Raw genomic sequence first — 20,521 nt, 5'->3', positions numbered from 1 at the left:
ACAGGAGAGCAGGAGTCCTGCAGCCCTGCATGCAGCAGCTGCCCAAACACCACAGCCGAGCAAGAGCAAGCCTGGGCTTCGGACATCTCCATGGGGGTGTGCACAGAGCAGCCCTGAGTCCTCAGCGGCAAGCAATGCAGAGCTGCTCTTACCCGCTTAGAATAAACACAAAATTCAACTTGAGCAAGGCCAAAACACGGGGAGTGAAGAACTTGTTAATAATGGGGCAGCGTGGGAAGAATGGCAGAACAACGACACAGTATAAGACAGGGCTTACCAGCCTTGTGGAAAGCATTATATTTCATGTTTGTCCGTGGCAGTGTAGAGATTGCATTTGGCTCAGGCAGTCTTGCCACTACCCTAGTCCAGTTAATTTAAGAAATGTATTGATTTGCACAGTTGATAAATCTCTCTTGGTGCAGCAGCATGTACTGTTGTAATCCAGCACATAGGGAGCAGGATTTCATCGCAAGGGGGACAGTCACCAGGCAAACGGGGCTATAACCCTGCTTGCTGCAAGACAGCGGGGAAGTTTATTTGGATTTTACTCAAGTGTTACGACCTAAATACAAGGAGCTACAGTCAAACTCAGGGCAGCACAGACCTATCTCACCTGGATCACTCACCTGGCACACAGGCTGCCCCAGGGATGCTAGAGGCCAGCGGCACCAGTTGCTGCAGCACGAGCATCCTTCTATCCAAGAAAAGAGTAGCAGGCAACGTTCAGCTGCCACTTGCTGCTGTTGCAGGAACAACCTGTCTCTGGGTAGAAGAGGTCACCTCATAGCAGTAAAAGCAGCTCCTGCAGCTCCCTATCCTCACACGGTGCCAGGGAAGGAGGTGAGCACAGGGCAGCACCCGTGTTTCACGCCGGGGTGCTGCAGACGCCTGCTGAAATGCACTGACAGAGGCAGAGCTTCCCCTGTGGAAGGTCTTGCCCAAAGATGTCTACCAGACTGTATGAAACACAAATGGCTGTTGCCACTGCACAAAAAAAGGAACAAAAATCCATTCTGAAGGGGCTGTTAATTAAGAATCACAGCACAGGCCGGAGGCAGTGCAGCATATTAACTTGTTGAGGGGAAAGCGGGGAACAAAAGGTGCTGACAGCTATTACTGAACTAGGAAAAAAAGCCAGCAACATGAAGGTTTATGAACATTTTCTATGGGACTTAAAAGGTTCTCTCCTCTCAAGGATTAGAATAAAATTGGTTTGAGGGGACAGCTTTATTAAATTAAATTAAAAGTTAACTTTTAAAAAGTTTATACGGTAGCATTTTCTGGAGATAAATATCAGCCTGACACTTTCCTTTGCCTGCAACTCCCCCCAAAAAGTATTGTTCTGGTAATGGCTTATCACTCTGGGCAGGATTCCCAAAATATTTTGCATCAGTCAGTGAAATGCTTGTATCACAGATACTTACTGGGGTGTTAAGCTAAACAGCATCTTTCTAGTTCCCTGAGTCACTGAGGAACTGTGCAGCCGCAGCCTCATCCCACCAGCACCCCACACCGCAGGGAGACAGACAGCAGCTCTCCAGCCATCTGGCTCTGGGATTTCCCATGGGCAGCCCCAAATCCATAGGAAGTTGGCAGTGAAAAAGGAAGCCCTTCGGATCATTTTCCTCAGATGCTGACACTCAGACAAATCTCTCCTTCACAGCAGCTCTAGCCAAGCAACACTCCAGAGTGTGCTTTGCCGGACCCAAAATCATCGTGCTGCATCTTCTCAGGAGGCTTCGTCATCCCACTCCTCTGCTGGGACCACAGGAGCCCACAGCTTTGGTACGGCCTGGGCAACCTCCTCCACCTACAAAAGCAGCCCCTGCTTGTGATGAGCAGAAGGTAGGAGGTATCAAGCCTGGGAAGAAGATGGGTGGTCTTCTCCTCGATGGTGAGGGGACAGCCGGCACAGAAACAGTGGCAGTGACTCAGAAAGCTCGCTCTCACACAGCCGGACTCCCAGGACACCTTTTAAATAGTGGGGAAATTCTTATCAAACTAATTAGAACTTCAGGTTTCTGAAAAACTGAGTTTTGTTTTGTCTTTAAAAGGGAATGACAGGCCTGTGACACAACTGCATGGCACCTTTAATGCCACCCAAATCAATTATTCCTTCGGTCTCTGTCCTGATAGTTTACTGCCTGTCTTTAGTAGACTGATTTATTTATTTATTTTCAGAGGTGATAAATTGCAGTATATTAAGATAATGGTGTAACATTTGTTGCTATGAAAATGTATATAACCAAAATTTAAATGTAATTTAATTTTAAGTGGAAAATAATGATCGCTGTTGACATGCCCAAAGACAAGTTATTGCTCATCCCCATCAACATTATTAAACAGGGATTAAACAAAAAAAAAGAAAAGGTTCAGTAAAAGTATTTTGAATGTATGTTATATTAATGGCCAATCATAATATAAGACATATTGAAGCTATTTTAAAAAAATTACATGAGTTTATCTTTAGCTGCTTGGAGTTTTCTGTCAAAATGATTTGTTCACTTTAAACTACATTTCCTGTAAAAATGATTATTGAACTGTACTGCAAAGTTTTGATTCAATTTAGCAAATCTAGAAATCCTCTGCCTGAATTATTACCATGAAAGAAGCCTTAGCTGTTGCATCCAGTCTCCTCCACAGCCCATGCACTCAATGGCTCTCCCAGGCTGTCTCCCATGACGGTCCATGCCCTCAGACCTGAAGAAGTGTCCCAAGGGACTCTGTGAAGTTAAAACATGAATAGAAAGAACAAAGTAAAGCACCTAAAATACATTTCTACTGAGGAGCTATGCTTGTTAACATTTTTAACCTGTTTTTCTCAATTATTCAATACACATGCATACAGATGGAATATTTTGATATTGATAATAGCCCAACAGAAGATGGAAACAAGAATTCTATGTTTTGCTCTGCTATTAGTATTGATTGTCTTAATATTATGTAGCACAGCCTTTTATCTTCATTGATGAAATAATGTATTCACTAACAGTGTGCATGATGGGGGGGATTTATGCGGAATGACTGCAAGATCTGGAACACACTGCTCTGGCACGTAACCCAAGATTTATTTACTAAACTGAATCTCACAGTAGGACAGCAATTTCTTGGCTACCATTTCTATTCTGCAAGTCACACAGGTCACGCTCACCTGGTCCATCCCAGAGAAGCATCACCCACACCCAGGGAGCAGAAGACTCGCCCCCACCTTTCAGCTGCCAGACCCAGCTAGAGGTCCTGTTTCTACATGGAGCAGACCCGCTCCAGGCTCAGCCACTTCTCCCAATGTAAAAAAAATACTTATAAAACCCCCTAACCCTCATAAATGCACTTTACTCAAATGTTTAACACCAAGCTTCACGATGCAGAGACGTTTGGCCTCTATTTCCTTGTGGTCATTTACATCATTTCTTAACAGGCTCCAGCCACAGCCTTTCACCCGTGCCGCTGCAGGCCCTTGCTCACCCCTTCTCTGAGCCGAAGCAGTTACATGCCCGACCACAGCAGCCAGACCTTGAAATGCAGAGAAGTAAATGTAGTATTTAGCTGCGTGAGCAACTGTTTTTTTTTTTTCAAGGAGCAAAGACATGTACAATCCAAATAGAGAAAAACAGTTATTAAAAAAAGTTGGTGTCTTTACTTGGTTTGTTCATTAGGTACCACTAAAGAAACCAGGGAGTCGTATTGCATCCCCCAGAGTTTTGGGATGGTGAAGCAGTTTTGCTGTCTGGAGTCACTGTTTCTTTCCTCAGTCTTGTCTTATATATGACACAGGCAAAACCCTCTTTGATTTCGTGTGGTTGCCATACCCACAGCCTGTCTCCAAGTTCCCAGCCAAGCCTTCCCAAAAAGCGGTGTTTGAGAGATCTTAAGGCACTACACTTAAAGCACAAACCATTCAAGAGGTTATTTCAAGTGGGCTGAATGTGATAGAAGGACACAGAAATCATTCTACAGGCTCTATGTCCTGATTTTCTTCCTTAACAGCCACTAAAGGCTTAAATAGTGAAGAATAAAGTGACCAAGTGAAGTGGCATAAAAAAATTAACAAGCCCATGTAGTGATATCTTCAATATTTTTTTTTTTTTTTTGAGAAAAGGACTGGATTTCCCACTTCACACGACAACTGCAATCACCATGGTTGCAGAATGCCTACAAAGGACCAGTGCTTTGCCAGGGTTTGCAACAGAAGTTGAAGATACCTTGAGCAGACCACACTCACGGCACTGCCATCTTACCATCGTGCATGGCTCCGTGCCCCTTCTCAGCTCCCGGGGCAGGAGAGTCCACCCATGCCACTGACCCACCATTAAGAAGGATTACTCGTGCACGCTCAGCGGTGTGTTGGATTACCTGGTCTGTCGTGTGGGTTGTGCCGTGCCTCGTGCCACCCGGGAGGTGATCCGAGTCCCCGCCGGCACTGCCCGAGCGGCACACGTGCCTCCTGCATCAGTGGGTGCTGCTGCAGGGCTCTCCAACGGCACACCAAGGCAAGGCATGGGGAGGGCGTGTGTTACTTACACAGCGTAAGTAACAGGAGAAAATAGCTCAGAAAGTGAAATGAACTCAGGGAAACAAGGAAAATTTCTTCATCCAGATACATAGGGGAAAACACCCACCACTTTTCAGACTGTTCTGCAAAACTTGAAATTCAGATCCTAATTTGTAGCCGGGGGCCCTGCAAATCTTATCGCATTTTCCTTCTGACTCCATTCTTGATGGACCATAAAAAAAAAAAAAAAAGAGATAAACATATGCCATCGCAGGTGCTTTAGCAGAACTGCAAGAAGATTACAGGGACCACAGCAGAGCTTTACAGGCAGGGGTGTGGAGAATTGCTCCTCCTGCTAACAGGAGCTGGGAAAGTCTAAGGCACTTCTTGCTCAAGTGCCTTCACACTATGTTTGGTTTGGCTAGTTAGAGCACAAGCATATAATGTGCAAAAGATAGAAAGGGACTGTCAAGTAAAATGATTTGTGTTTCTAATTTAACAAATTAAGACGCTTAAGAGAAAGGTAAAAGATAGATGACTAAAATTTACAAGCACAAAAATGAAGGAGGCAGCTTTCAAAAGCCTGAAACCAGTTTGTGAAGTGCCCAATATGGATTTTGGGCAGCATTCGCTTCCCTCCAAAGCCTTGCACCTCTCATGCATTTAGATTCAGAGTTCTGTGTCTGGGATGCAAAACAGGTTGGGAAGTCCCCAAGTGAAGCCCATTAATAAATTAATGTTTGGTTTCCTAAGTGATTCACCAGCTTTCCACAAGTAGGTAAAAGGGACTCGGTGATTAAAATGACTGCTAATACCCACATAAATAAAGGGCCTGTTGCTGCGCTGAGCAAACGTGCTCATCTCGCTAAGGCATGACACCATTAGCCAAGAAGGCTCGAGGAAAGAGCAAAGTCCCTCGTGGCTCATTTATTTCAGCTCAGTCACTAATTAGTCACTGCAAGTCTCAGTCCATATATTAATGGGGAAAAGGCAGAAGTACACATTATAACAAAGCCCAATAAAACCATTTAACAACAGTTTGATTAATGCATATTTGTAATGATTTAAATGATGCCCTCTCAGTCACCTCCTGTAATGGACAGGTAACGTGGTCTGAGGACTTCTTTTGCTCATCACAGCTTGTTATGTTAATGTAAACACTGTCCATCACTGCTCAGAGTGCCCAATGAGCACGGCGCAGTCCCCACGCACCGCAGGGTGCATCGCAGTCTGAGCACCAGGTCACACTTGTGACAGCCACTGCAAAGGTGACTTAGTGCTTTGGTGACATTCATGCTGCAGGTCCCATCACCACTCGTCAGACACTTTTCCTCACCTGCAAATATCTATGTGATGGACTTCTAGCAGCCTCCGAGGACAAGTTATAACAAATTAGCCTGAGTGATGCTCCATGTCAAACAGTGTTCCCAGTGCCACCTGTGTTTATGGAGATGTACGGTGTGGTGTGGCCAGGAGCACCCAGAACCAGCCGTGATTAACGGCCCCGGCAGACAGCACGGGAGCTTGGAGCTCTCATCACTGCCGTGAGACAGGCTTAACTTGCACACTGCTAATTGCTGCTTAGGTTCATTGCATTTTAGCCGCTTCATTCCAGAGACACATCCACCTGGCCCCTGCCCTCCCTACCAAGAACACCACTATAAATTGAGCATAATCATTCTGAATTTCTTTTTCCTGGTGACATGCTCTTTTGGGGAAGATATATGACAACTACTGAAAATTGAGCGGTACTTACCCTGACCTGCCATTCAGGATATAAGCCCCTGAAGAACTGCAGATGAAGAATCACAACTTAGCAAAAGAGCCAACTTTACTGCAGACTGATGATGCTTCTTGAGTTCCCTTTGCCTCCCATTTTGGGGGGGACACACACAGCACCTCTCACTAGCCATGCGAACAGAGCAAGAACTGCTGCTGCTGTTCAGCACCCCTGGATCTCAGCTTATGACTTCAGTATTTGCAGCTCATCTCCTGAGGGAAGGTGGAGAGCCTAAAAATTGCGGAAATATCATTATGTACAGATACAGTTTGCATTTCAGTTACTGAAACCAAGGAGGTCACAGACAGAGGTGGTGGATCATTACCATAGCCAGTCCATTCAGCCTCCAATAGGCCAGGTACGACTGCAGATGTAAGCTGGGCATAAATTTTGAAGGTACACAGAAGTGTTTTAGTTTTTTTTAATCCAACAGCAGAAACAGTACTGGCAAAAATCTGGAATAGCTGGAGTAGTCACTCCTTTACAGGAACCAGTCCTTACTTTCTTTCAAAATTAGAAATACAGGGAATCTGTTAATACATGGAAAGTATTGCTGTAGGTATATTTGATATAAAATCTTCACTTATGAGTAATAAATGTACTCAGTGTTGCAGCAGAGCTGCACTGTATATAAGTGTGTCAGTTTTGGTTTTGGCTGTTGACAGTTCTGAAGTGTGAACAATTTAGGAAGGTAAAAATAGAAAAGTTCTCTTGATTTGTAAGCAAAAAGTTGTATTGTAAAACTCAGAGGGTAAATATGACTGAAATTCTGATATAGAAAAACACCAATTTAGAGAAAAGCTTGGCAAGTTAAGAGTGTTGTTTCTATAGAATTTAATTATAACATAGCAGGTACAGCACAATACTAAGCACAAGTTGCAATTGCACGCGCATCATATGGATGTGTAGTACAAACTGCATCTGTTTAATATTTACAATTCTGAAACTGGGAGCATCTACTTTGAAATAAGCATTATCCTAAGAAGCATTTTCAAGGCTTGGAGCAATAATAGTATCATTTTGATAATAGTATCATTTTAAGCAATACTCTTCAGTTATATCATTAAATTTTTAGCAAGAAAACATGTAATATTTTCTTGCTAATATTAACCCAATTTTAAATATTTGCAAATCAGGCCTATAAAACTGTGCACAGAGAGATTTGAGGGGCCAGGTAGAGGCTAAACATTTTCAGGGACTTTATTCTGTCCTGCAAATAACCCCCTGGCTGCGTGCCCAGAATCAACCCATTCTGGTATTGAGGCTCAGCATCACAGCACTTCCCAGCCAGCTGGTAATTTAGGTTTTACTTTATCCCAAGGAAGATTAAAGGCTCCTGTAATGTGTGAGCCATCAGCTTGAAATAACATCATGGACCATATTTTCAGGGTTTGTTTTTTTTTTCCTAATATTCCCCAAATAAACTATGCTTCTCCAGCATGGAGAAGAGAATAGAGGGGAATAGGACATAGGTCAACACAACCACGAAGGGCTGGCGAGGTTAACAAGGAACAGTCCTTCATCTTTCCCAGGGACTGGAGGCAGACACCGCTCCGGCTCAGAGGTACCACGCCGGAGTTCACGCGCCGTGCAGCTGCACTGCAGGGCTCCTTGCTGCCGGGTGCAGTGGGCTTTCAGAAGGACATACTAATGAAGAAAAATGAACTAATGGGTGTTGAAGCCCATGGTCACAGCACCACAGACTTTTAGAGGTTATAATCTGGAGGAAAAAAACACCATGTGCTTCCCTAGCTCCTACACTTCTGTAGGCATCAGGTATTGGGCTGTGCTGAGGACCTGGGCTGGTCCCAGTGTGCTTAGGACCTTGTGGTCAGTAACATTTGTATATGAACATCAACCTTTCTCAAAAATAAGATACACTTAGTAAGTCTGACAGGCAAAAAACTCTCCTCCCCGTCTTTATGAAATTATAAAAATGTGATGGGTTCGTTACCTCATTCAGTTCCTGGGCATAACACAGACCTCAGTGACACCCAGGACTGCACTGAGTGACAGGGCTGGTGGGCAAAGAACAAATCCTCCTTTGCAAAAACATTCATGGTTTACATTTTTTTTTCATCAGTGCATTAGATGAAGATGAGACATTTCATAGCAGCAAGGAGGAAAAAACCACAGACCCAAAAGAGAAGCAGCAACACCCAAACCAGGCATTGCTCTGGTTTACAGATACTCCCTGACTGGAGCCACTGCTCTCATGCCAGACAGACCTGAACGCCTGTAAAAAAACTCCAGGGCTTGGGCTGTTCCACTTCTGATGAAAAAATAAAAATGCCTTTTGTATCCAGGAGATTTGGAGGGTTGATTCTGAAACAGAAGACTCCTTCACCCTCATCACTGCTTGGCAGTCTAGTGTCCTGGCTTCCCCATCCCTTCTTCTGATTCTCCTTGTTCACCCCACCAACCAGTCCATCTTACACAAATAGTAGTTTTCAATGAAGAGGAGTTCACTGCACCTGAAAATTTCTTTGGTACATTTGTTCACACATACAGGGTTCTCCAGTAACCAGAGCCTGCTACAATCAAACCCTTCAAGTCATCATTTTAAAAACTCTGCTTTCTGGCAGCCCGGTGCTAGAGCCTGGGCAAGAAGCCTTGAACACAATCAACATCTCCCTTGTACCGGCAGGACCACCCACTCAAACACCCAATATTGAGGGTCTCACTACCCCAAGCATCATCTCAGCAAATTCAGTTTCTAAAATATTAGCATGGGCAAAGCCAAACCAGGCGAGAGAAATGGATGCCAGTTTTCTACGCAGAGGTTGTAAAGACATTTCTAGAAGTATATTTTTACTGATAGCAATCACAAGCATTTGTTACAGCTTGGTGCCTTTTCAGTGGGGTAGGGTCACATTTTCGATTAAAGCCTCTTTATTGTTGTTTTGCTTCCCCAGATGTTAGCCACACGCACTTGAAGCTGGCCACTGTTACGGTGATTCTCACCATGCAATTACTGCTGTAAACTAATTTTAAAAAAGAAAGTTTTATCTTGAGTGGAATATGTATTTCCTTCTAGCTCATCAAGAGCCTACATAAAGTCCACAGCAGTTTTTTTATTAGAGATGTAAAACTTATCTTTATGGAGCCCATGATTTTAAGTTTATCTATCCAACTGATCGAATGTCCTTAGCTCTCACAGATACCATAAGTGTATCACAGGAATAATTGATCTCTTAAGTAGTTTTTTTAATATATAAAAATGAATGATACTTACGATATCACCAAGAGTAGCTTTTCCTGGGTACCTGCAGCGATCAGACTACTTCCTCAAGTATTCTGGAATAGAGGAATTAAGTGCCAAACAGCAGCACTGCTGGCACGACTGAAGCACAGCTTGCCTAGTACTACTAACAGAAACAAATTGGAAGAGACCAAAGTTGCGTGGTTTTTTTTTTCCCCCTACAGTGAAAATAGCTTGTTGTCCTTTTATATAAAAAATAAAATCAAGCAATTATTTCTGAACGTGCACGTCAGATACAGAGCTGGAGAGGCAGAACTTTGATCCTGTGATATCTGAGGGGTGTTTTCCACCCCAGGAAGGCAGCGGGGCAGCTTCTCGCCTCCTCCCCGGCAGCATCATCATCTCAACTCTCCCAACAACAGCAGCTGCCAGCACCCCGGCACCCACATGCTCCCTCCCGCTGCTCCCCAGGCTGGTGGCCATCACCACCCCCAGCTCTGGCCCCGCCACCTCCTTGGCACGGAGGTTCCCCTCCACAGAATTGGGGCAAATGCCCATGAAAAAGGGACCGAACCCAGGTCTCCTCCAAGTGCCTAAATCGGCAGCAGCCAGGTAGCATTTGCCTTTAAGGCTTGTAGAGTTTTCCCCCACAAGGGAGAGCCACTTACTACCTCTTTTAAGAAACCCCAATACACTCACAAATCCCGATAAGTTATTGTAAAGTGACTTCTTAGTCCTTCCATTTGCTTTTGTAACTTACAGAGAACTTACAGTGAAACCAGTACTTACCCAGGTGCCTACAGCTGAATTAGAACACACATCACCAATATGATATATCCAGTAACAACAAAAAATGTTGATAGTTATTGGTTTGAATAAGATAATGCCATAAGCTAAGACAAAATAGGCACTACTTGCAAGAAGAATGACAAAAAGGAAAGAAAAACAGGAACAAAAAGCAAAGACAAGAATCTGAATTATAGTATATATGTCTTCCCAAATACATCTGTGCTAGGAGCAGGGTGAAAAGCAGGTCAGCAAGAGGTGATGTAGGCACAGAACATAGCAATAAAACAATTTCAAGGTTTCTACTTTGCCACAATTGTCTAGTTTAGGTTTGTATTTCTTTCTCTCTTTAAATGAAGAGAGGGAAGAATGAAGGACAGCTGGTTTGGGGGAAGTTATTAAAACAGTGGTGCCAATCTGTCTTTGCTTTATGAGCTCTCTAATAACACTCAAGCCACCTCAGCTGGCAGGGGTGTGGAGGGGAACAGAGCACAGTAACATTCAAGGAAGAGCTCTCCCTTCTTGTACAGCCCAAGCAAGCATGGTCAGGGAGGAATCAGATGCCATTTCCAATGCACTGCTGATATGTCACAATGGCAGATAACATTTAAGAGATGTATTATTATGAAAGGAAATTCAAACAGAACGATATTATAAGTCAATCAGCAAACTATGCACCAAACTCAGCAGACAAGGCCTGGTCCTTCCTCCTCCCTGCCTGCATGGTTCATTCAGACCGACTCCTTCCTTTGGGATGTGCTGATCCTCCCCACACTCCAGTTTTCATGCTAATGACATCCCTGAAGCCTCACACCTTTCTAAAGATAGCCCTCCATCATTTCCCTAATCCCTGCATAGTTCTTGTAACTAGCTCATTTTCTTGCCAGCTGAACTAATAGTTTGCAATTAGTCACAAGAGGAGCTGAAACCTCAGTACCTAGAATCAACTACAGTTGCTTGACCTAGAAAAGCAGTTTTCTGACCAAGAAAGATGTCTTGTTAGTTCTGCATGATTCCCTCTGGTAAAACAGCCTTACCCTTATCTCACTTTCTATCAATACACCTATTTCTTCAATGACTCTTACCTTAGATGTACACCTACACCTTGCAACCCCAGAGACACAATTCAGAGCCTGTAGTTGCTCACAGGAGTTTCCCCTCCTGAACTGAAAGCTCCAGCCACAGCACCATGGCTTCAGTATGTAGACACATGGATGAACTTGTTACTGAATCTTCAGTGTTGGGTAGCAGTCCATCCATTTGCAGGCTGAGATAAGACTGCAGGTTCTCTCAGTGTTGCTCTGCATGTGGTGACTCCTGTCCATGTGTCCCCTCCCAGTAGCTGTTCTGGTTTTGCCCCTTTGCTCAACATCTCAGACTCGGACCTACCTGGTTTCTGCCAGCTCAATTTATCTGCCCATGGATGGTGCGATGTCTTGTTCCTGCAGTTCACATGGACCGCACCAGTCCTGTGGATTTTGTTTTCTGGCCACACGTGGAGTTATAGGGAGGAAAACTTCTCAGAGCACCCCTACAAACTCCTGACTGAGGAACATGCATCAGATTTTCACATGTCCTAGGGCGAAACACAAATCTTCAGCTCTTGACCACAGTATCAAACCCCGTCCTGGCTTTGCTACAGTCCCAATTCGTTCCCAAGATGGGATCTTCTTCACTTTGATCGTGCCAAACATGTTTCAAAATATTGAGCAGAAAAGATACATATTTCCATTATTTTGAAAGATTTTTTTCCCTTTTCCCATGAGAGTTTTCATTTGTCCATTCTAAAAACTACCTCTTCCCCTAGGTCTTGCTGATGGTAAATTCTGGTCAACGTACAACGCAGATTTCTGGATTATCAACATCTTAAACAGATTATCACTGCTTATCACCAGTTCTCTCAGTCCATCCAGTAATGTGCCTTTTGCACAGCTTAACTTAAAACTGAGAAGAGTGAGAGCGTGCTGCAGATTTGTCTTAGATATAGTTCTGGTTTATGCTATTGATATTGATTTTTTTCCTCATTCCCTGAACCCCCTGTGCAAAGTTTCCTTTTTCCCCCCTCATGAACAGACAATGAAAATTGAAGATCAAAGTTTAGTTTCACATAAAATTGGTCCCTGGAAAAGCTAGATTTTTCCATTTTAACTGCAAACAAGGTGTTCTAAGAGAAACCATTACCCGGAGTCCTTGGGCTCCAAGCATTTTTTTTTGCTTGGGATTTCCCTCCTCTGCTTTACTCTCTTGTGAGTTGCAAGAAAGGATGCAGAGACCTGGAAAAAAAAACAGCTTCTGTTATTCAATTTCTTTAAGTAAAAGTAGATTATGCAACCTAATGGTTGTGAATTTCCTTCACTTGGAGAAAAAGCAGGTTATACACCACGAATATCCTTGTCAAATACTTAGGGGGACGATTGCAAGAGTTCCAGTATAGATACATATTGCAAGTAAATTTTGAATAACATCTTGAATCTGGAGTGCTCTATTTGTTAGAGAGGTAAAAATATTCAAAGATATGTTGCTTTGAAAATCTGTTGCCCAAATCTTTTCGGTCTCCCAATATAAGTATTTGGGAAAGCTTATCCACAGCTGCCCAGCACACGCTTACCTGCTGCAGATACAGATGGGAACAGGACAAGTAGAACTGTTGACTATTTCTGCTAGAAAAAGCGTGTTTAGACAAAACTGGAAAGCATCCACTTTAACACAGGCTCTCTGGAACAAACTGGGCAAGCTACCTGCGAACCACAGAAGAACTTGGAAGAGTGGGGAAGATTTAAATTTATGACGTTCATCGAGGTCTTTTGACTCCCAGGTAAGTTGTGCTTTGCCGGATCCCCCTTTGGGTTCCATCCCATCTTCACAAAACCGTTTGTTTCCCATGAGATGGCAAATTACTTCTTACCCTCAACTCTTGGGATATAAGAAACCAAAACATTTCTTCTTACAGCTGTATTAACTATTTTTGATATTTTGACAAAGTTGTTCAGCATTTCCCTACAGCTAGAGAAACCATGATGCAAAATATCGGAGTCTCTGAAACTTCCTTGCTAAGCAGAACCCTAGCTTGAAAACGTGCCCCTCTTCCAGACAGCACACAATCCCTGGAGCACCAGCAGCTTAATAACTCTGATGACGTTCTCACTCCTTTTTGACCCTGCAACTGTCAGAAAGCTGTCTTGCAACCTGGTTTGTCATCCAGCACAAGGGAACCTGCTCTTTGCTGGGACCTCATACGAGCTCCAAGATACCTGAAATCACAACAGACTATATATGGAGATATACATACCGTTCCATATATCTAGTGCATTACGTCTACCTCCCATCCTCAATTTGTGAAGTTGATTGCTCTAGCCAAAATGCAGTTTTCACATTACCTTGAATTTCATCTCACTTTTACCCCAAAGATGTATCCTATTTGTCAAGCTCATTTTTAAGTCTAATCCTATCCTCTAAAAGGCCCAAATCTCCTCCGAACAAGGTGTTACATTTGCATTTGAATTCACAGATAGGCTATGTAGTTCATCACACGTGCAGAAGGCTTAACATCAAGCTTACCATGTAGAAAGACAAATTAAAAATTGCAGGGCCAGAACACAGTTACTGGGGTGGTCAGGGAGGGGAGACCTGCTCATATAAGAGGAAGCTCATATAGATAAGCAACATATAGGCTGGCAGTGTGATGGCTCTGTATAAATATATCATGGATATCATCAGGGAAAGGACAGTTGTATTTAGGTTGAAAAGCAAGGTTAGCATCAGTGAGCATGAACACATAAGGCTGAAAACTAAAATACTGTGAGCTTTTGAGACATGTATAAACGGGGACGTGGGGGACAGTCAGTCAAACTATTTTTAGGATGCAAGTTGAACTGAGTTGTACATATACACTCAGGTTGCTCACGACAAAATAGACTCACCATGACCTTAACGCTTCCTCCCTCTCCGAGCCCTGCCATCATCCTGCCTGCTCCCTCTTAAATTTCTGAGAACTGACAGATTTCTGCTAAACACATCACTGCTGATGAAGTGGCAGGTTTCTGACAATAAACTCTCTTGGCAGGATACTTCTGACCTGCTGCGCTACTCCGACAGCGGCATGCGGCTGGACCCGTCAGAAACCGCATCCTTCAGCTGCGTGAGCACCAGGTACAGCCCGAGGAGGGGAGGGGATGGGGAGCAGGGGCACCAGCACCGTCTGCTTCTGCCCGAGGGGACACAAGCTGTCTGCTCTGCATGTTCTACCGCTGTGATATATTTTCATTACAAAACTGGGGAAAAGCCGTTGTTTCGTGTTATCTGTAGAGCAAGGCAGGGCTCAGGAAAGTTTGCAGAGAAGTGCCATTCAGGTGGCAGGAGGCAGCAGTTGGTTTCACTCCTGTTAATCCAGAGCCACAGCGTAAGCAGTGCTGGAGAGCTGGTGTCACGCGTGCTATGGGCACGGGTTTCACTTTGCTAACAGAAGCACTCATCTCCAAGGGGGCTGATGTCCAGAGAGAAGAGAAGTTGTACACGTTGGTGGAAAACCAGGAGTTTGAAGGATAGCCATTTTCTGTCTTTTAGACATTTTTTTCTGAATACAAAAGTTTACTTGGAATATTTGTCAATAGTCTAAAATAATTTCTTCCACCAATTAGTCTGACATTAGAGTCAGTGACATTACTAATTCTTGAAAGAAAAAAGTATTTTGCCTTTGCATGCAAGCCATACAGACAAAGCTCTAGTTTTGCAGAGGTTTTGGGGAGCAATACCCTGAATTTTAAGGCTTTTAATATCCCAAAGATTAAGCCACTGTCTTCGTATGCTATTTATACTGCTACATCTCTCCTACTGTCTTCTTAATTCTGGCTTTGATAGCAGGAGAAAGGATCACTTAGTTTTCCCCAAGGTTTTTGATCTGTGATGACAACTCTATCTTTGTGGAGTGCTGATGTCTACTCTGCCCAGGAATCAGCCAGTATTACTGTAAAACTTACTGTCATCGAGCTCTGCTTTGATGGATGACCAAAGTAGCTGCTATTCTATTCAAAGGTAAGCAGGAAACTTATAAGAAATTACTCAAGAGAAAGTGAGAAAATAATGTGCAGTTCCAAGTGGCATGACAAAGTGATCTGCTTAAGCTCAGCACTTACCTAGCTGGGAACAGGAGTGAAAAAACATCTCATCCATATTTGATTAGCTGATCATGTAACTAACTTGACAGGCCATTTGTATGGCGAGATTAGACCATTGTATCATAAACTGTGGGCTCTGTTCTGCCCTCAGCTACACCTCGCACATCTCAGCTTCACGCAGCCATAAAATGAAGAAACAGGACAAAGTGTCTCTTTAACTGTGTGCACACTGTGTTCCTATTCTTGCATTACTGCAAGAGTCTGCATCTTCTCTTAAATAAGAAAATAACACAGCCAACAGATAAGTTGAATGGATATTTGCCAGGACTAATAATTACAAGCTGGTGTATGTTTGTGTGATTGAGATCCATTAACACATGCATATCATAAGGAAAAAAAAAAGGAGAGGGGATGTATAATTACAGATCACCTTAGCTTCAAGCATAAGAAATTTGGAAGAGACACACAAACAAGAGCTTGCAAGCACCAGGAAATCGCAAGGTGATGCATAGTAGCCAAACGAGATTCATCAAGAGCAAGTCCTGCCAAACAAACCTGACATTCCATAATGAGACAGCAGAACTGCCGGAAAGGAAAGTAAATAACCCATAGCTTGATTTTAGCAAGGATTGTGACCAGCTTACAAGACTTCCTCCATGTAAACATTAACTATAGGCTGGGTGAAAGACTGGCGAGATCTTCCTGCTTCGAGGTCAGGTATCAGTAGTGTGGTTGTGCAGAGGCTGGATTCAGGTCTGCTCCACGTGTCTATCATGGGTGCAGATGATGGAAGAGAGCATGCTTTTTTTGTTGATGGCATCAAGACACTAGTTAAAAAGGGTGAGATTAGAGTGCATAAGTATCTTGAGAAATTGGACAAATAAGAAGTAGGATAAAAATTCAGTAGCACTGAAACAGGGGAAAAAAGAAAAATGGTAAGGCAGCACTTTTGGCAGAAGGGATCCAGGAGGTAGAGGGGATCACAAACAGAGCCTGTGTCAGCAACAACACACTGCTGGGGAAAAAAAAGCTTAATCCTCCTGGGATGTGTTCAGCAGAGGAGGAAGCTGTACACGGGAGGAAAGCATCACAGCCAGGAGAAGCAGGGAGGCTTCGGCTGGAGCAGTGTGTGCGGTCTAAGCACAGCCTTGCAAGAGGGAAGAACACCTAATGGAAAGGATACAGAAAAAGAAAGGAAAACACACCTTTTTTTAAGAAAAAAACAATCCAAGAATCAGTAAATATCTAGGCACCATAACCCATCTGGAAGACTGAAAGATCTGAGATTTCTGGCCTAATCATAAGGGGAGTGAGCAGTTCTGGTAACATAATTCAGGTATGAAAATGCATGTTTATTGAAAAAGGGAATGAGGATGGAGGATAAGACAGAGTAATGAGTTAAAATTGCACAAGAGAAGTTTCCTATCCTGGGAAATCTGTTAACAGCAGATGTAAGGAAGCATGGGGACAGACTGCTGGAAAGAGGCGAAGGCTGCAAGGTGAGCCTGGACAGACCTCTGTCCTTCCGCACTTTCAGGTACAGAGGAGGCACCTCCAACAGAGGAAGGGAGGGAGACGAAAGGGATGAACTGTCTCCAGAGGCTGGCAAGTGTCCCCTGCTCCCAACGCTGCTGAAGGATGCAGAGGTCCACGGGCACCGCTCCTCCTTGGGCAAGGTGGAGCAGCCCCCAGCCCACACCAGCAGCTAATACTGCTGCAGGGCACATCCAAACGTAAGTACTGTGCAGTGACAGTAACACCACCACCCCTTCCCGCTGCTTTGGGGCAAAACCAAGGTAATGAGCCTTTACTTTAAGGCTACAGAACAACATTTTGTGGCAACAGACAAGACTAGTCACCTGCAAGGATGCAGCCGTGGGCTTATTTTGCAGTCCCTTCATCAACATTTTCATTTACTACTGTTAGCTTTCTACAGGGAATTATATTTAAATAATTTGCAAGCTTATTTTGCATAGTTATGGACACTTTCAACCTTGCACCTGAACCCCATTTCCCATGGGCTGAAGGTGCTGGCCAGAGCACACAGCTGTACAACAGCAGCTCTGAATCTGTCTGGTCTGTTCAGCAGCTGAAGCTCTGTGCCCTGAAGTCAGCGAGCATCCCTCTGGCTCTCACCAAGGTTCAAAATAGCCTTCCCCAATGAGGGATCCCCTGGATACAGCCTAATCCAGGCCCCTCCTCAGCTTAGGACATAGAATGGTACAAGACAACATAGGCTATGAAATGGATCTGCCTCTCCCCAAATAAACTTCAGTGAGAAGAGTTGTTATGCTTAGCTTAAAGGTGTCTTGAACTGCCTCTTCTTTGGAGCCAGCAAAGTTTCAAACTGGAAAACTAAAAATACTTGCATCCGTGTGGTGAGGAGAATCAGACTGTGCTTGAAGTGCTAGGTAAATTCTGAATTTTATTACTTTATTATGTATTAATCTTGCCATAATGAACAGATCCTCAGATATTATATAAAGGCATTTTATGTTCTAACACCTGTGTATGAGTACAAATCTCACCAAGATAATCAGGTACGTAGAAATATTAATGTCTCAGGCACAGAACAGCGTGCTGAAATTCAAGTGCAACTGGTCTGATAAAGCAGCTAGCAGACACCAAACATTTTCTGTATCCAAAGCAGTTCTAAACGGCAATTCTTAAGGCTGTAGAATTTACTTTAAAGTATCAACGCTGCCTAACCCGCAAAATTGCGCCATGTAATTAGGAGTTAAATTCAACTACCCACAGCAACAACAGAAAAGTACTGAGAAGACCCAGACCTGCATATATGCTAGGGTTTTAATTCCTTTTTTTAATCTGAGACTAAACAACTGTGTTCTGTTACCAAAGGAATATTGAGACAAAGTAAATGCAGAGGAACACTCATGAGTAGGCAGCTGTTCAGGAAAACAGTTTAACAAAAATAGCTACTCTGCTGCTTGGATATGCTCCAGAGTCAAGCTGGAAAGCTTCACATGCACTTGATTTAAGTAAAAAGGCACAGCTCCCACCCACCATCTCTTTCAGGACCATGTTTCTCTTTGCTCTCCCACTCTTCAGTGACCTCAATATTCCAGTTACACACGATGTCTTCCACTCTCAAGGAGATTAAATAGCAGAAAGATCTTCAAAGAAGTTTAACACAAATCAAAAGCATTTTCAGCTACTGCGTAATAAAATCTGTGAAACTCACTACCATCAGATGTCAGAGATACGTGGATTCAAAAGTAATTTGGGGATATTTGTGTAAGGCTGGTCCACTGGTGGTTATTAAATCCAATGGCCAAGAAATCCCTGTACCAGTAACTGCTGAAAGCTGGGAATAAGAGCCAGAGGAAGGACTACTCTATTCAAACTCTATTTCTTACGTTTTTTCTTAATCACCTGCTGTCAACCAGTCACTGGTCTCAACAAAGTCTTTAATATGAAATAGTGTGGCATTAATTTCATTTTAATATGAAATAGTGTTTTTATTTGAGAAAACCCTCAAGAAGCCCCACAGTGTCTAGGTCACCAAGTGTGTTTAAAAGCACATACGCAAGCCTGACCAGAGAGCCCAGAAGAGTAAGAGCAGAGGAAGGTTTTGCTCATGGTAGCACTGCCCAGGCAAAGGGGAAACTCTTGAGCAATGGGTTTCTCTTGTTTCCTCCTGTGGTAGTGCTGAGTCCCCACACAGTACTCTGTCCCCATTTATGAAGACACATTACATCTGCCTTGTTCTTTTGCCCTTCAGCATGGTGTCCGCTCAGCGGGCAGCCCCTGCAGCTCACACTCAGAGCATAGTGTCATGCGTTTCAGTCACAACAAGAGGCACCGGGTATTGCAGCAGCTCTTGAGTTTTGTTCAAAAAAGGCTTCACAGCCTCTAAAGTTTGTTAGCTACACTGGCTTTTCAGCAGAGGAGGAGTGGTTTCCAACAGTCCAAAGTAAAGCAACTCAGCTGCACAGAGAAGAACCTATTTGCTTTTGCTAAACTCAAAGGCTTCTCAGGATTACCTCTGGGACTGGATTCCTCCCTCATTACCCAAGTGGTCCAACTGCAACCCACACCTACACGTGCTGCAGGCTTGCTCCTGCGTCCACAGTACTAACACAAGCTGCAGCAGCACACCTTGTGCATGCACCAGGCCAAAGCATTAGCTTGTAATCCTGAACCCCTGTGAACTCAAAGTACTCCACTGCTCCCACTCTGGACCTTACCTTCTGGCACTGAAACCACCCAGGTAACTCAGTTCTTGTGAATAATCCCCACCGTCCTGCTCTTGATGAGACCTTTCCAAATCAGACATTGTCAAGAAGACTATTGCCAGGGTCTCATTAACTGTGCTGTGTTCCAGCTAAATTCACCCACCTCCCACCCAAAAGAGAAGCCAGCTCATCATTCAGGCAACTAGGAAACACAGTAACAGCCACAGGAATAAGTAATCTATATTTTGTACTTAAACAACACAAGCCAGTCCAAAGAAAGATAAAAACAACAAAACTCAGTCACCTGTTTTGCAAGACTGTTTTCTTAGGGAGCAACATGGCATTCACAGCATCAGCAAGCAGAGACAACGGAGCCCAACGAGCCACAGAGCACCAGCCATGACTTACTCATCTCCATAGGCAGTAACTGGTACCACCACAGGGGATGTGGCACCACTGCTTTGTCAATGTTAAGCCGGAGCTCATATTAAAAAAAAAAAAAAATAATCTCAGTTTCATACTTTGGCAAACTTGGCTCACCTCAGGCCACGGTCACACCGAGCTTGTGCACAGCGAGCACTTGGGCATCACCATGCTCAGCACCGCACACTTACTCCCAGTGCCGCTGCTGTACCATGATTCTTTGCAATAACAGAGCAGCCTCAAACACCTTCCCAGCACCAGCTTCAAGGCTAAACTAGAGGGTCAGCATTATAAAGACAATGAGACGAGCACCTCCTGTGCAGCTGCCTAAACTCCTGCCAGTGTCAGCTGTATCGTGTTAATGAGCCACTAAACACAGATACTATTAATCGATGTGTGATCAACATTCACTACAAAATGGCCCCAGGAGCAACCCTCCTCCCCTTGATTATCCCCAAGCAAAGTGTTACGTATTGCAAGGGCATAAGTTATAGCAAAAGTTGACCTGAACTACTATTAAATGGTAAG

General features: G+C 43.8%; 1 long non-coding RNA gene across 3 annotated transcripts; it reads right to left on the bottom strand.

Moving 5' to 3' along the window:
* Positions 1-1,171: 1,171 nt before the first annotated feature.
* LOC127016874 (uncharacterized) lies at positions 1,172-20,219 on the bottom strand. Of its 3 annotated transcripts, XR_007766524.1 has the most exons (7): positions 20,111-20,219; positions 12,442-12,533; positions 11,650-11,836; positions 9,508-9,569; positions 6,249-6,503; positions 2,602-2,723; positions 1,172-1,971 (listed from the first exon to the last, which is right to left on the bottom strand). It is a non-coding gene; the product is annotated as an uncharacterized LOC127016874 (long non-coding RNA). The 3 variants fall into 3 exon arrangements; XR_007766525.1 differs by lacking the exon at positions 6,249-6,503; XR_007766523.1 differs by lacking the exons at positions 1,172-1,971; positions 2,602-2,723; positions 6,249-6,503 and adding an exon at positions 7,100-7,919.
* Positions 20,220-20,521: the final 302 nt, after the last annotated feature.

The sequence above is a fragment of the Gymnogyps californianus genome, chromosome 5 (assembly GCF_018139145.2).
Source record: "Gymnogyps californianus isolate 813 chromosome 5, ASM1813914v2, whole genome shotgun sequence".
Lineage (NCBI taxonomy): Eukaryota > Metazoa > Chordata > Aves > Accipitriformes > Cathartidae > Gymnogyps > Gymnogyps californianus.
Note: the sequence above shows the minus strand (reverse complement) of the source record. Positions and strands in the feature narration are given on the sequence as shown.